The sequence below is a fragment of the Xenopus laevis genome, chromosome 8S, assembly GCF_017654675.1.
Source record: "Xenopus laevis strain J_2021 chromosome 8S, Xenopus_laevis_v10.1, whole genome shotgun sequence".
NCBI lineage: Eukaryota > Metazoa > Chordata > Amphibia > Anura > Pipidae > Xenopus > Xenopus laevis.
This window is the reverse complement of record NC_054386.1, coordinates 48,716,182-48,730,307: the sequence shown is the minus strand read 5'-3', so window position 1 is coordinate 48,730,307 and position 14,126 is coordinate 48,716,182. Positions and strand designations below refer to the sequence as shown.

The 14,126-nt window shown below is 43.4% G+C and overlaps 1 long non-coding RNA gene across 1 annotated transcript; it reads right to left on the bottom strand.

Annotated features, from left to right (window-relative positions):
- Positions 1–1,492: 1,492 nt before the first annotated feature.
- Positions 1,493–2,677, bottom strand: LOC121397696. The gene is made up of 2 exons (XR_005963839.1): positions 2,455–2,677; positions 1,493–1,721 (listed from the first exon to the last, which is right to left on the bottom strand). It is a non-coding gene; the product is annotated as an uncharacterized LOC121397696 (long non-coding RNA).
- Between the last annotated feature and the right edge of the window lie 11,449 nt (positions 2,678–14,126).

Here is a 14,126-nt window from a genome sequence, read left to right as displayed (position 1 = left end):
GTTAAATTACTTTTTTTTGAATGGATATATGGAAAAGAAACACTTTTTGTTTTATTTTCTTACATATTAAGATCCTGCTGATGTGCTGTCGTGCCCCTAGCAGTGAATATTTGCCTGTAACATCTTATGCTGTAAGTAGAAAAATGAGCTGAAGGGATGATAATACATTGAACATGTGCATACACATATTAAAGCCAAACCATTATCTACATTTGTCATTTCAGGCAGTGCCAGGCCAAGTCGGCTGCGCACCCTAGGCAACCCGGCGACTACATAGCCCCCATCGCTCGCGCATGCGCAGAAGGAGGAAGTGCGCAAGTGCTGAAGATCGTCAAGCCCGTGCTGTGGCAAAGAAGCATAGGTGTGCATGCGTCAAAGAGAACGCACTCGCATGAACTGCTGCCACAGCTTCTGGAATCTGGACAAAATTGTCCGAACTAGGGGAAGGCCATGCCTGGTGCCCCTCTGCCTTTGCGCCCTAGGCATGTGCCTCTTCTGCCTACCCCTAGTTTTGGTCCTGATTTCAGGTTTCTAGCCTCCTACTGTGTTAGTCGCTACTTTATAATGTTGGTGCTCAACCACAGAGGAAACTGACTGATTGGCCATGACAGCTTCCTCTAACTCCTACATTCAGGTATTTACCACTTACTCTGGTAATCAAAAAAGATGTTGCAAACATATTAAAATTTTATTTGTATGACTCTCCAGCCTCTACATGTGCAAAGATCATTTTGCACCTTAAACTGAACTCACCACCCGGACAGAAATGGACAGAAGTGTTTGGATCTTTGGAAACTGTGGAGAGTCTCACCTTCAGAAACCATTTTCTCAGTAAGTGGCAGTGTTTGTTTAGCAATGACAGGCTTTTGTGTGGCTACTTCAAAAAAGTCATATTTGTGTTCTACTGTGGTTTTCTGGTTTGATCCACAGGAATGCCTTCTTCTGTTTTCTTACTTGTAACTTAAGAGTTAATTCTGCAATAAAGGGGGTTTGGTAAATACCCTGAACAATGATGTACCTGTTCTGCATGTTTCAAATGACATTACCCATGTATATAGAATTTTTGGAAACCTTAGCAAAAAGTAAACAGGAAAGACACAGTTTTTGGTTTTGTGGCTTTGCTGGCAAAATCTTTTTCAAAATATAAGACATTTTGAGAACAATAAAAACACAATATATATTTGTGACAAAAGTTTATTTGTTTTTTGAATATCACAGAAACATTTTTACAACCAATTAAATATGTACCCTAGCTAGAAGACACAGGAGAAATGCGTGCTCAACTGTAAGGCACCGCAGCTCTGTCATGGAGCTTGCGGCCGCTTCCCCCTCAGCCTATTTAAGTTTGCACAGGTGCAGTAACGATGCGCAGTTATACTTACTCCATCTGGAAATAAGGCTGGTGTCTCTCATGCTCCAAGATCTTCACGTCAAGAATCCTCTTGCCTGCAGTCTCCTGTTCCCAGTCCTTCTACCTTTTCTCAGCCTTGCCTCATCAGTTTCCTGGCCTGCTCCAGCACCTCACTTGAACCGGCATCTTCAAACTTTTGCTCGATCCGTTGCTAGACAAATCTACCCTAGCAACCACAGCTTCCTCCTCCTCATTTCAGTAACCAACGTCCAGCTTCAGTCTCCAGGCCATTGCTAACAGTTTCCTCTTCACCAACAATTCTTCCCCGGCAACATCCATAGCAACGGTCCGCATGGCAATCCCTCTTTACCTGCGTGAGTTATAATAAGCTTATATTTATGACTGCATTGTTGTTGCTGCAAAGACTGTTATTTCACCCCTGCTTGATATCCATATCAAAGACTGTGTATTGAATCTTTACTTGCACCTTGCCTGTGTCTACACCAAGACTGTGCTCATTAACCCCTTGTCTGCAGCCTGCCTGTGTCTACACCAAGACTGTGAGTTAACGTGGAAATACGGATCCGCACACACTTTATCTTCAAGCAGATGGGGATTACCCCAAGTTTATTGTGCCACAAACAAGATCAACGTTTCGGGGGGGTTTACCCACCCTTCATCTGATGAAGGGTGGGTAAACCCCCCCGAAACGTTGATCTTGTTTGTGGCACAATAAACTTGGGGTAATCCCCATCTGCTTGAAGATAAAGTGTGTGCGGATCCGTATTTCCATCTGCTTGAAGATAAAGTGTGTGCGGATCCGTATTTCCACGTTAACTCACATTTGGGACCTTGCCTGGTCCACGGAGAACCAGCACCACTGGAAGCAGAGGAGTGAATATACAGGAGTGCGGTGGTGAGAATTTATTTTACACCAAGACTGTGCTCATTAACCCTTGTCTGCAGCCTGCCTGTGTCTACACCAAGACTGTGCTCATTAACCTTTGATCTATTGCCTATTTCTGTTAACGGGGGTACGGATGGTTACTCCCCAATCCAAGACTATCATGCTTGTTCCAGTTACCGTGTGTACTGCTACTTACCTTGAGTATTAATTTGCTCTCACTCTATGTACAGTCAAGTTTCCTTTCCTAAAAGAGGACTTATTCAAGGTCATATCTGCTCCTCTGATTTCCTGTGGGAAGAAAACTATTTTTTCAAAGACTGTTTAACTTTCTAAGGACTTTCCTAACACAGTATACTCTCCTAGAAGCTCCTGCTTATTTCCAGAACTACTGTGGGTTTTCCTTCTTGGGATGTGCAGGGATTGTCCTTCTGTGAGACCTGAAAATAAAGAGTTTAATTGAATTCATCACGGGGTTCTTATTGCTGCACAATACAGGGTTCAACTAACACATTCAATTCCTAACAGAATAACTGCGCCCAAACAAAATGAATCCAGCAGATGCAGCGCTCCCTGGTGAGGATATGCCACCAATGGAACAGATGTTGCAGGCACAAACCCAAATAATTCAAAGTTTACAGGGGCAGGTGCAAGAGCTACAGAATCAAGTGGCAATGTTCCAGGGACAACTTTTTCAAGTAGCAACTCGAACCCATGAACGTGAAGAGAAAACCATACAACTCCCATTACCTGAACGCTTTGATGGGAATCGACTCAAGTTTAGAGGATTCTTAAATCAGTGTCAAATGCAGTTTCAATTTACTCCACATAAATTTCCTACAGATACTGCTAAAGTTGGAATGATTGTTTCTCTTCTGACTGGGGAAGCTTTATCTTGGGTATCTCCATACATAGAAAGTTTGGATCCAATCTTGAACAATTTTTCTAAATTTCTGGCTGCTATGAAATTGATGTTCGACGACCCAAATCGGAGTATGACCGCTGAAACTGCTCTATTACATCTCCGTCAAGGGAAAAGGTCAGTAACAGAATATGTAGCTGAATTCCGAAATTGTATTCAAGATGTAGATTGCAATGAAGGAGCAAAACGTCTTCATTTTCATCGAGGTCTAGCTGATTATATTAAAGATGAATTTGTAAGGTGCGAGACGCCAGTCACTTTGACAGATTTAATCCATTTAAGTATTCAGATCGATAGAAGATTCCAGGAGAGGAGAGCTGAAAGACAAGGAATTCCACCTTCATATGTCCCATCACCCTCACAGTCTTCATCGACAGAAGAATCGATGCAGGTTGATCTCATTCATGGAGCCTTATTGGTGGAGGAGAAACAACGCAGGAGAAGATTAGGCTTATGTCTTTACTGTGGAGACTCTGGTCATTTTGCTTTAGCTTGCCCTTTAAAGAGAAAACCTTCATCCAATAAAAAACCAAGTCAAGCATATTTGAGGAATCCGACTCCTTTTATTTCTGTCTTACCTGGTAATTCTAATAACCTTCCAGGGCATTTAACTTGTCAAGTTAGGATTATACATGGGGACATGAGTATTCCAGTAACAGTCATGATAGACTCTGGTGTGGGGGGCAGTTTTATTGACATTCATTTGATCCAAAAATACCAGCTACCATACAAAGGGTTGCAAGAACCTCTTTTTATGAAGACAGTTGATGGGTCATCCCTTAGCTCTGGGCCTGTGAAATGGGAAACTGAATCATTACTATTGAAATTTCCATGTAATTTTGAATGTAATATTAACCTGTTAGCCATTGCTTCTCCTCATTTTCCAGTGATACTGGGATTATCATGGTTAATGTCGTTTAATCCAAGAATAGATTGGAAAACGCTAACAATAGTTTTTCCGAAAGAGAGAAATTGTTCTGCTTCTGACGAAGTTTCTGCTACATCTACACATCATTCTTCTGTAATTTCTTCCATATTACCGGATCCATATCAAGACTTCGTAGACCTTTGTCACAAGCGGAATGCGGATTGTTTGCCACTACACAGACCGTATGATTGCCCTATTGACCTACTGCCCGGAGCTCCAATTCCTTTCGGGAGAATCTATTCATTATCGGCTCCTGAACTTGAGGTGTTGAAAGATTATATTGAGGAGAATTTGCAAAAAGGTTTTATTCAACGGTCGACGTCACCAGCAGGGGCACCGATTTTTTTTTTTGTCAAGAAGAAGGATGGTACTTTACGGCCGTGTATTGATTATCGGGAACTGAATCTGATTACAGTCAAGAACAGGTATCCGTTGCCCCTAATTCCAGAACTCTTAGATCGACTCCATTCTGCAAAAAATTTTACCAAATTGGATCTGCGGGGTGCCTACAATTTGGTGCGTGTGCGCTCTGGTGACGAATGGAAGACATCGTTTCGTACACGGTATGGACATTTTGAATATCGCGTAATGCCTTTCGGTTTAAGCAATGCGCCCGCAACTTTTCAACACCTAATCAATGACATTTTAAGAGAATTTTTGGATATTTTTGTTGTTGCATATTTGGATGATATACTCATTTTTTCTCAAACTCTTCAAGAACATCGGGTGCAGGTCCGTCAAGTGTTACTCAAATTACGTGAGCATTTCTTATACATCAAACCGGAAAAATGCGAATTCGAGTGTTCCAGGATTCCGTTTTTGGGTTATATTGTTTCGAGTACAGGGATAGAGATGGATCCAGAAAAGATTGAAGCTATTATGTCTTGGCCTTCTCCATCAACTTTGAAAGAAGTGCAGCGTTTTTTGGGGTTTGCTAATTTTTATAGACGCTTCATTAAGGGTTTTTCCAAAATAGTACTTCCTATCAAGACGCTTACCAAGAAAGGCAGATTCCCAGGTTGGTCTTCTGCTGCAGAACAAGCATTTTCCTTTTTAAAGTCTTCTTTTACTTCAGCACCCATTCTGATTCATCCTGATGTGCTCAAACCATTCTTCCTGGAAGTGGATGCTTCGGAAACAGCGATTGGGGGAGTTCTCTCGCAGAGAATGGGTTTGGGAAGCAATATGCATCCATGCGCTTATTTTTCTAGGCGATTATCAGTAGCAGAACAAAATTATGATGTGGGGAATAGAGAACTTTTAGCAATTAAGGAGGCTTTTTTCGAATGGAGGCATTATTTAGAGGGTGCTATTTATCCAGTAACAGTCTTTACAGATCACAGGAACCTGGAATTCATCAAGAAGACAGAGGCTTTCACCAAGACAGGTTCGTTTGGCATTGTTTTTTACAAAATTTAATTTTCAGATCACTTTCAAGCCAGGATTTAAGAACTCCAGGGCAGATGCCTTATCCAGACTATTTCCAGCTGATCGGAAGGAAGAGGATTCTGAGACTACTGTTATTCCCCCTCAAAGGTTCTCTGATCATATCAATTGTATCTCGATTTCCGAGAAGATTCAGGTGGCTTATGAGCATGATATTCAGCTTACTGACCTCATTTCTAATCGTAAGGTTCAATCTGTGAATAATTTTTGGAAGTTTCAAGGAAAATTATATGTTCCATCTTCCTTACGACTTGAGATTCTTAAGGCTGTTCATGATTCTCCAGTAGCAGGTCATCAGGGGCAGTTTAGAACGTATGAATTACTTCTGCGAAATTTTTGGTGGCCCTTCTGTCGATTAGACGTGCGGAAGTTTGTTCCATCCTGTGACACATGTGCTCGAACCAAGGTACCCCGTGCATCTCTGGTGGGGTTATTTCAGCTGTTACCAATTCCAACTCGCCCATGGGGTTCAGTGGCAATAGATTTTATTGTGGAACTTCCTATGTCCAGACAAATGACCACCATATTTGTTTGTGTAGATCGATTTACAAAGATGGCACATTTTATACCCATACCTGGATTACCCACGGGGGAGGAAACGGCAAAGGCATTCTTGGCAAATATATTTAAATTGCATGGTCTGCCAGATGAATTTATATCAGATAGAGGTTCACAATTTACTTCGAGTTTTTGGAAGAATTTATTAAATGCATTGGGGGTGCAGATTAATCTTTCCACTGCTTTTCATCCACAGACTAACGGCCAAGCTGAACGCACAAACCAGATTTTGGAACAATATCTTCGTTGTTTTCTGAGTTATCAGCAAGATGATTGGGTAGAGCTGCTACCTTTAGCCGAATTTGTATACAATAACTCTTTCTCTAAAGCTATTTCTAACACACCTTTTTTTTTGAATTTCGGATATCATCCTGTAATCTTTCCAAACATTGGCAATTCTGTCACAGCAATGCCGGCAGTGGAGTCACATCTTGAAAAGTTGCAGTCTAGTCATAGAAAATTGTCTGAGGTGTTGAATGAGACTCAAAGATTTCAGAAATTGCACACTGATCGGCGTAGACGACCTGCTCCCATGTATCAGGTAGGGGATAAAGTGTATTTGTCAACGCAGAATCTTTCCTTACAGCTACCCGCTGCAAAGTTAGGACCAAAATTCGTCGGTCCTTTTGAAATTCTTACCAAAATTAACTCTGTGGCTTTCAGTTTAAAGCTCCCTAGGTCCATGAAAATTCATCCAGTTTTTCATGTGTCGTTGTTCAAACCTCTTTTGGAGAACTGTTTTGAAGGGAGAATTCAGGAACCAACTCAACCAGTTCAGGTTGATTCGCATGAGGAGTTTGTGGTGGAACAGATTCTAGATTCTCTGAGATTTTATAGAAAACTCCAGTATCTGGTCAGATGGGCAGGTTTCGGACCTGAAGAAGATTCTTGGGAACCAGCAGCATATCTACATGCTGACTGCCTTCTTAAAGAATTTCACAGACGATTTCCAGATAAACCCAGGTGAAGTGCAGGAGCACTTTTTAATGAAGGGGGGGTAGTGTAAGGCACCGCAGCTCTGTCATGGAGTTTGCGGCCGCCTCCCCCTCAGCCTATTTAGGTTTGCACAGGTGCAGTAATGATGCGCAGTTATACTTACTCCATCTGGAAGTAAGGCTGGTGTCTCTCATGCTCCAAGATCTTCACTTCAAGAATCATCTTGCCTGCAGTCTCCTGTTCCCAGTCCTTCTACCTTTTCTCAGCCTTGCCTCATCAGTTTCCTGGCCTGCTCCAGCACCTCACTTGAACCGGCATCTTCAAACTTTTGCTCGATCTGTTGCTAGACAAATCTACCCTAGCAACCACAGCTTCCTCCTCCTCATTTCAGTAACCAACGTCCAGCTTCAGTCTCCAGGCCATTGCTAACAGTTTCCTCTTCACCAACAATTCTTCCCCGGCAACAAGTTTCCTTTCCTAAAAGAGGACTTATTCAAGGTTATATCTGCTCCTCTGATTTCCTGTGGGAAGAAAACTATTTTTTCAAAGACTGTTTACTGCGAGTTTTCCTTCTTGGGATGTGCAGGGATTGTCCTTCTGTGAGACCTGAAAATAAAGAGTTTAATTGAATTCATCACGGGGTTCTTATTGCTGCACAATACAGGGTTCAACTAACACATTAAATTCCTAACATCAACATACATTTCAACATGTAGCAGCCCCCATTGAGCTCTAAAGGGCAGAGCTTTACAAAGGGTTTAGTGGGTTACGGGCAACCATTTCTTGCATAAGATTCACAATGCACCCCTGTGTCCATGCTAGGCAAGTTTACATTAATTAAAGGGATACTGTCGTGAAAAAAAAATGTTTTTTTACAAAATGTATCAGTTAATAGTGCTACTACAGCAGAATCCTGCATTGAAATCCGTTTTTTCCCAGCTGCCCTCAGGTCATGTGACTTGTGCTCTGATAAACTTCAGTCACACTTTACTGCTGCACTGCAAGTTGGAGTGATGTCATTACCCCTCCCTCCTACAAGCTGCTGTAATGTAAATAGAGCCTTGTCTGCTGAGCCTGTCAATTGAACAATAGGCAGGAATCAAGATAAGCTCCCACTGACACCACTTCAGAAATCCTGCATACAAACATACTGTATAAATTATAATATAGTCCTGTGATCACTGCCCCCACTTACGTTTCAAAAATAAATAAATATACACACACAATTCATTTTGGGCACTGGAAAAAATATTTTATATAGATAGTTTATTATATTTGTTTACACAAAAATGAAACACAGGAGAAACACAGGAGTACACTCCCAGGACTGATGACAGGGAATAGAAAAAAGGATAAAATAAGGAGGACATACTTGAAAACCAGGGAAACTTAAGAGGAAGTCTAGGAAGGGGTAAAATAGCTCAGGAGAAAGGAGGCTGTAAGTAGTTTGAAAAAAGAAGTATTGCAGGCAGGAAAGGAGCAAGGTCTGTATGAGGTGGATAGCAGAGGGAACTCACAGCTCCTTTACCTCATCTAGTAACCAGTAAAACAAACTAGGAAGGCAGCAAGGAGAGAAAGTTCCCCCTCCAAAGGAAAGCAGAGAACAAACTTACAGAACGGCAGGAGCTTTAATAGTGTCTGTGGGAGGAGGGGCTGCTAGTGCAGCTGTAGAGCAGGCAGAACGTAGGAAAGTGAAAGTAATTGCTTCCCTGCAAACCATGTGACCTCTCTCCTCCAAACATCACACGCATGGGCAGAGAGGGGAGGGGGAGTGTACAGCTAGATTCTCATGTCGTAGTGCGACCTGGCTTTCCCTGGTCATCCCTGGTCAGCATTAACCTTCGGGTAGCCCCGCCCCCCAAGCACCGTGTAGACGTGTCCCCTAGCAATCATTTAAATTCCCCCCCTCCCTCACCACTGTCTTTTTTTTTTTTAGCTCGTGAGAGTGTCCTCTAATTTGTTAGAGAAGTCTTTCTTTTATGACTCACGCGGTCCTTTTGGGCTGGATTCCAGGAACAGTTCATGGCTCTCTCTGCCCGAGGCTCAGCTGTTGTGGTTGCCATAGCGCTTCCTCAAGCTGGGGTCCCTCGTAGCGGCCGGGGACAGGGTGTCAGCATGGCTGGTAACGGAGCTGTGGGGCGCGATCTGATGACGTCATCCAAATGCGTCCACGGTGCGAACCTTTGAATAACTTGCCGGCAGCCAGTTCCTGCGCCCTAGCTGAAACTTTGCTATGCTGTGGTGTCAGTTGGGCTGGCTGCCGAGAATTGTGCCGCTTTCTCAGGTGTATGGTGAGTCATATTCTGGTAAATTACTGCGAAAAGAGCAGGGTGTTCCCTTATTATTGACGATTTGTTTTATTGGCAGATGGAAGACGCATCTAGCAAGAGGAAGTCGGTTACTGAGCTGGAAGCTGAAGTGATCAGCCTGTGTAGCGCTTGTAACAAGCCTGCTGCTAGGGGGAAGAGACTATGCAAGCTGTGCATATTGGAGCTGCTGGATGGAAATCTTGAGCAGTCTTCCCCATGCAGAAAGAGAATGAGGGCTCAATCTCAGGAATCACAATCCCTTTCTGTTAAATCTGATGCAGCCCCTGGTGATCCATCCTCTGGAGAGATTTTATCCTGGATCTCACAAGCAGTGGCACAAGGCATTAAGGAGGCTACTGGACGAGATACGATGGTGTCTCCTAAGCACAAGGGGACAGATCCAGATATACAGGGGTCAGAAACAGATTCCTCGGAGGAGGCAGAATCCTCTTTTGATATGAAGCTGATCCCAGCCATTATTAGGGCAATTAAGCAGACTTTAGTGTTTCAAGAGGATGAACAGCCTTCCACTTCTTTGTTTATTCCTAGAAGGAAGAAACAGGTGTTTCCTGTACATAAGGAAGTTCAGGAGCTTCTATCCTCTGAGTGGCAGAAGGGTCCTAGGAAGGTCCCAATAAAGCCAAAATTGGAGAAGATGTACCCTTTTTCAGCAGAGTGTACGGAGATTTGGGATACACCACCTGTAGTGGGTGCCCCTGTGGCACGCCTGTCAAAGAAAACGGCACTCCCGATAGATGATTTGTCTGCACTTAAGCTGCCCATGGAAAAGAGAATGGAAACGGAATTGAAGAAATCGTATATGGTGGCTGGAGCCATGTGTAGGCCTGCGGTGGCTTTAATATCAGTTGTTAAGGCTATGTCCTTGTGGTCTGAAGAGGTTATTCAGGCTTTGGAGGGGGCAGCAGTAGGTGAGCAGGTCCTACAGTGCCTAAATGATATTAAGATGGCATGCAACTTTTGTTTGGAGGCCTCAGTTGATCTAGCGAAGTTAGCCGCAAGAGGAATGACCTTTGCGATAGCGGCCCGATGTGCCTTATGGTTAAAGGCTTGGTTCGCAGATACTGCATCTAAAAATGTCCTTTGTAAGCTTCCTTTTGAGGGTAAGATGCTGTTTGGAAAGGCACTGGATGAGATTATATTCAAATCTTCCGGCGGGATAAGTACTTTTCTACCCCAAACACCAAAGCGTTTTAGGAATGTTCAAAGACGCCAAGATAGATTTACATCTAGACGCAGAGAAGAAGCAAAGACCTACAGACCGGGCAGACAATTTTTTCGATCAACATCTTGGAAGGCGGGCCAGTCCAATTTCCTTAGAGGAAACAAGTCCGCGGGGGCAAGATCTCCAAGGAATCAACCTAAACAGCAATGAGGAGACGCCTGCCCAGATTCCGGTAGGAGCAAGATTGTTACTTTTTTGCGGGAGTCTGGGCAGAAGAGACAAGAGACGCATGGGTTACATCAATAATAATGAGAGGTTACAAGATAGAGTTTTCAGTTACACCCATGCAGACCGTATTTGTGGAGACACCAGTACCGGTGGAGGAGCAAAAGAGGATTATTTTGCTCGATTACATAAGAAAGTTAATTTTGAAGCAAGCAGTGGCACAAGTGCCAGAAGCAGAGGTAGGAAGAGGGTTCTATTCTCCACTCTTCCTAGTCCAGAAAACATCAGGCGAAATGAGGCCCATTTTGGATCTCAGGAGATTAAATCGATTCATAGAGCCTCTGCGTTTCAAGATGGAGACTCTACAGACTATAAAGGCGGCAATAAATCCAGGAGATTGGTTAATCTCTATAGATCTAAGGGATTCTTATTTGCACGTCCCCGTGGCGCTAAGTCATCAGCGTTTTCTCAGATTTTGCTTTCAGAGCCAGCATTTACAATTCAGATGCCTTCCATTCGGGCTTTCCACCTCACCAAGGACTTTTTCAAAGGTTTTGATAGTAGTTATTGCAAGATTGAGAAGGATGAAGATAGAAATCTATCACTACCTCGACGATTTGCTGTTAGTAGCAAGGGAATCGGAGATCAGTCATCGAGATCGGGCTGTGCAAGAACTCCAAAGATTTGGCTGGATTCTCAATTTAGAGAAGAGTCAGCTATACCCGACGCATACACTGATTTACTTGGGAGCTCTAATAGATACGCGTTTAGGTCTGGTATCGCTTCCAAGAGAAAAGATTTTCAGAATTACCAGAATGGTAGCATTGACAAGACACCTACAATGGATTCCAGCCAGGCAGTTCATGAGATTCTTGAGTACATCCACCATTGCAATGGTCAAGTGGGCGAGATGGAACATGAGGAGCATACAGTATCTATTTCTCACTCAGTGGAACAGAGAAAGAGAAGATTGGGAGCAGCCTATTTACCTGTCCGAGGAAGCAAAGGAACAGATGTTGTGGTGGATGACACCATCAAACCTCAGAAGAGGGATTCCGTTGCAAGCAGAGCAGCAAATAGATATATTTATGGATGCTTCAGGACGAGGCTGGGGAGCTTATGTTCAAGAGAATTTCGTCCAGGGTGTATGGAGTCAAGACTTATCACACATACGATCAAATGTGCTAGAACTCAGGGCCGTTGCTCAAGCCTTACAAGTCCTCAAGCCTTTCATTGTGGGACAAGAGGTTTGTGTGAGGTCAGACAACATGGTAGCGGTCTCCTATATAAAGAATCAAGGAGGCACGAGAAGCCAAACAATGATGAAGGAAGTGGAGCCAATAATGTGTTTTGCCCAGAGGTTCTTGATGGGTATAACAGCAGTGCATATTCCGGGGGTTTTGAATCAACAAGCCGACTTTCTCAGCCATCAGAACCTGGATCAAGGAGAATGGAGTCTGAATGGGCAGGTGTTCAACTTAATAACGAGGAGATGGGGAACACCATTAGTGGATCTGATGGCCACTCCAGTGAATTCCAAGATGAGAATGTTTTATTCCCGAGTTCCCCATGCACAGGCGTTAGCGGTGGATGCGCTAGCTCAGAATTGGAATGGTCTCTGGGCATATGTTTTCCCTCCCCTTCCTATGATATTCAAAGTCTTGAAGAAGGTGCTCAGGTCCAAGATGGAAGTTATAGCAGTGTTACCAGAATGGCCGAGGAGACCTTGGTATCTGCTTCTGATAAGGTTGGCGGTAAGGTCTCCATTCAGGTTGCCAATAAGGAAAGATCTTTTACAGCAAGGTCCGATTTTTCATCCAAATCCAGAACAATTAAGACTAGTGGCATGGAGACTCCGTTCTGCAGGTTGAGAGAGCAGGGTTATTCAGAATCAGTGATTAAGACTCTGTCAAAGTCCAGGAAGACAAGCACTTCCAGGAGATATGATAGCATTTGGGACTGTTTTATGTCTTGGGCAACACTCAAGGGGATTGACCCTCAGAAGCCAGAAATAATGCAGATTCTGGAATTTTTGCAGTCAGGTCTGGAGAAAGGCCTCACTGCTAGCACCTTGAGAGTAAAAGTATCTGCGTTGTCAGCAATATTGGGAAGAAGTCTTTCGGCAGAACCTTTGATCATCCAGTTCCTTAAGGCAGTAGTAAGGATTAGGCCTCCAGTGAAGAAATGTGCTCCGCCTTGGGATTTGCCACTTCTTTTGGATGTTCTGTCTAATTCTCCTTTTTGGCCGGTGGCAGAGATTTCTTTGTGGAATTTGACCTTAAAGACTGTCTTCTTGGTGGTTATTGCTTCAGGTCGAAGAATTTCAGAAATTCAGGCATTATCAGCTCGTTCGCCACAAACAATTTTTAACGCTCAGGGGGTTACGCTCAGACCAGTCCTGGAATTTTTACCGAAGGTAGTTTCAAGTTTCCACATTAATGAGCCAATATACTTACCAGCAGAGGCTACAGATGTGAGTGATGCATTAAATGTGAAGAGTTGTCTAGAAACTTACTTGCAAGCTACAGAGTCGATTCGGAAATCTGACAGGTTATTTGTAATTCCGACAGGAGCAAGAAAAGGTGAAGTGGCTTCCACAGTAACACTCAGAAGATGGGTTGTGACAGTAATCAAGAAAGCTTATTCATTGAGGGGTGAGAATACACCTGAGGGAGTGCGGCCACATTCAACGAGAAGTGTGGCGGCATCTTGGGCAGCAGAGGCAGGAGTCTCAGCAGATGACATCTGTAGAGCAGCTACTTGGGCCAGTTCTAATACATTCATAAAGCATTATCGTATTGATACAAGAGCCAAAAGTAGGGCCAATTTTGGCCAAAAGATTATTCGGAGTGCTACTAAAAAGAATTAAAATATTAAGCATAATTGTTCCCTCCCTTGATTGCTTTGGTATTTCCCGAAGGTTAATGCTGACCAGGGATGGCCAGGGAAAGGATAAATTCCTATCATACTTACAGTGATTTTCCTTTCCTGGCCATCCCCCTGGTCAGCATGCCCACCCTTACTCACTAGCTTTTTACAGAGACACAGTGGTGAGGGAGGAGGGGAATTTAAATGATTGCTAGGGGACACGTCTACACGGTGCTTGGGGGGCGGGGCTACCCGAAGGTTAATGCTGACCAGGGGGATGGCCAGGAAAGTAAAATCACTGTAAGTATGATAGGAATTTATCCTTTTCATTACAGAGTGGCTGCCTCCAAGCACACAGCTAATGCTGTGCCTGCTGTTAGAGCAGCACAGGATGAATGTGTAATAAGCAGAAATGGAAGCCCCCATGACAAAATACAAACTAAAATAACTTATGCATGGATTTGTGGATTAACATTTTATTTGCCAGACAGTGTTT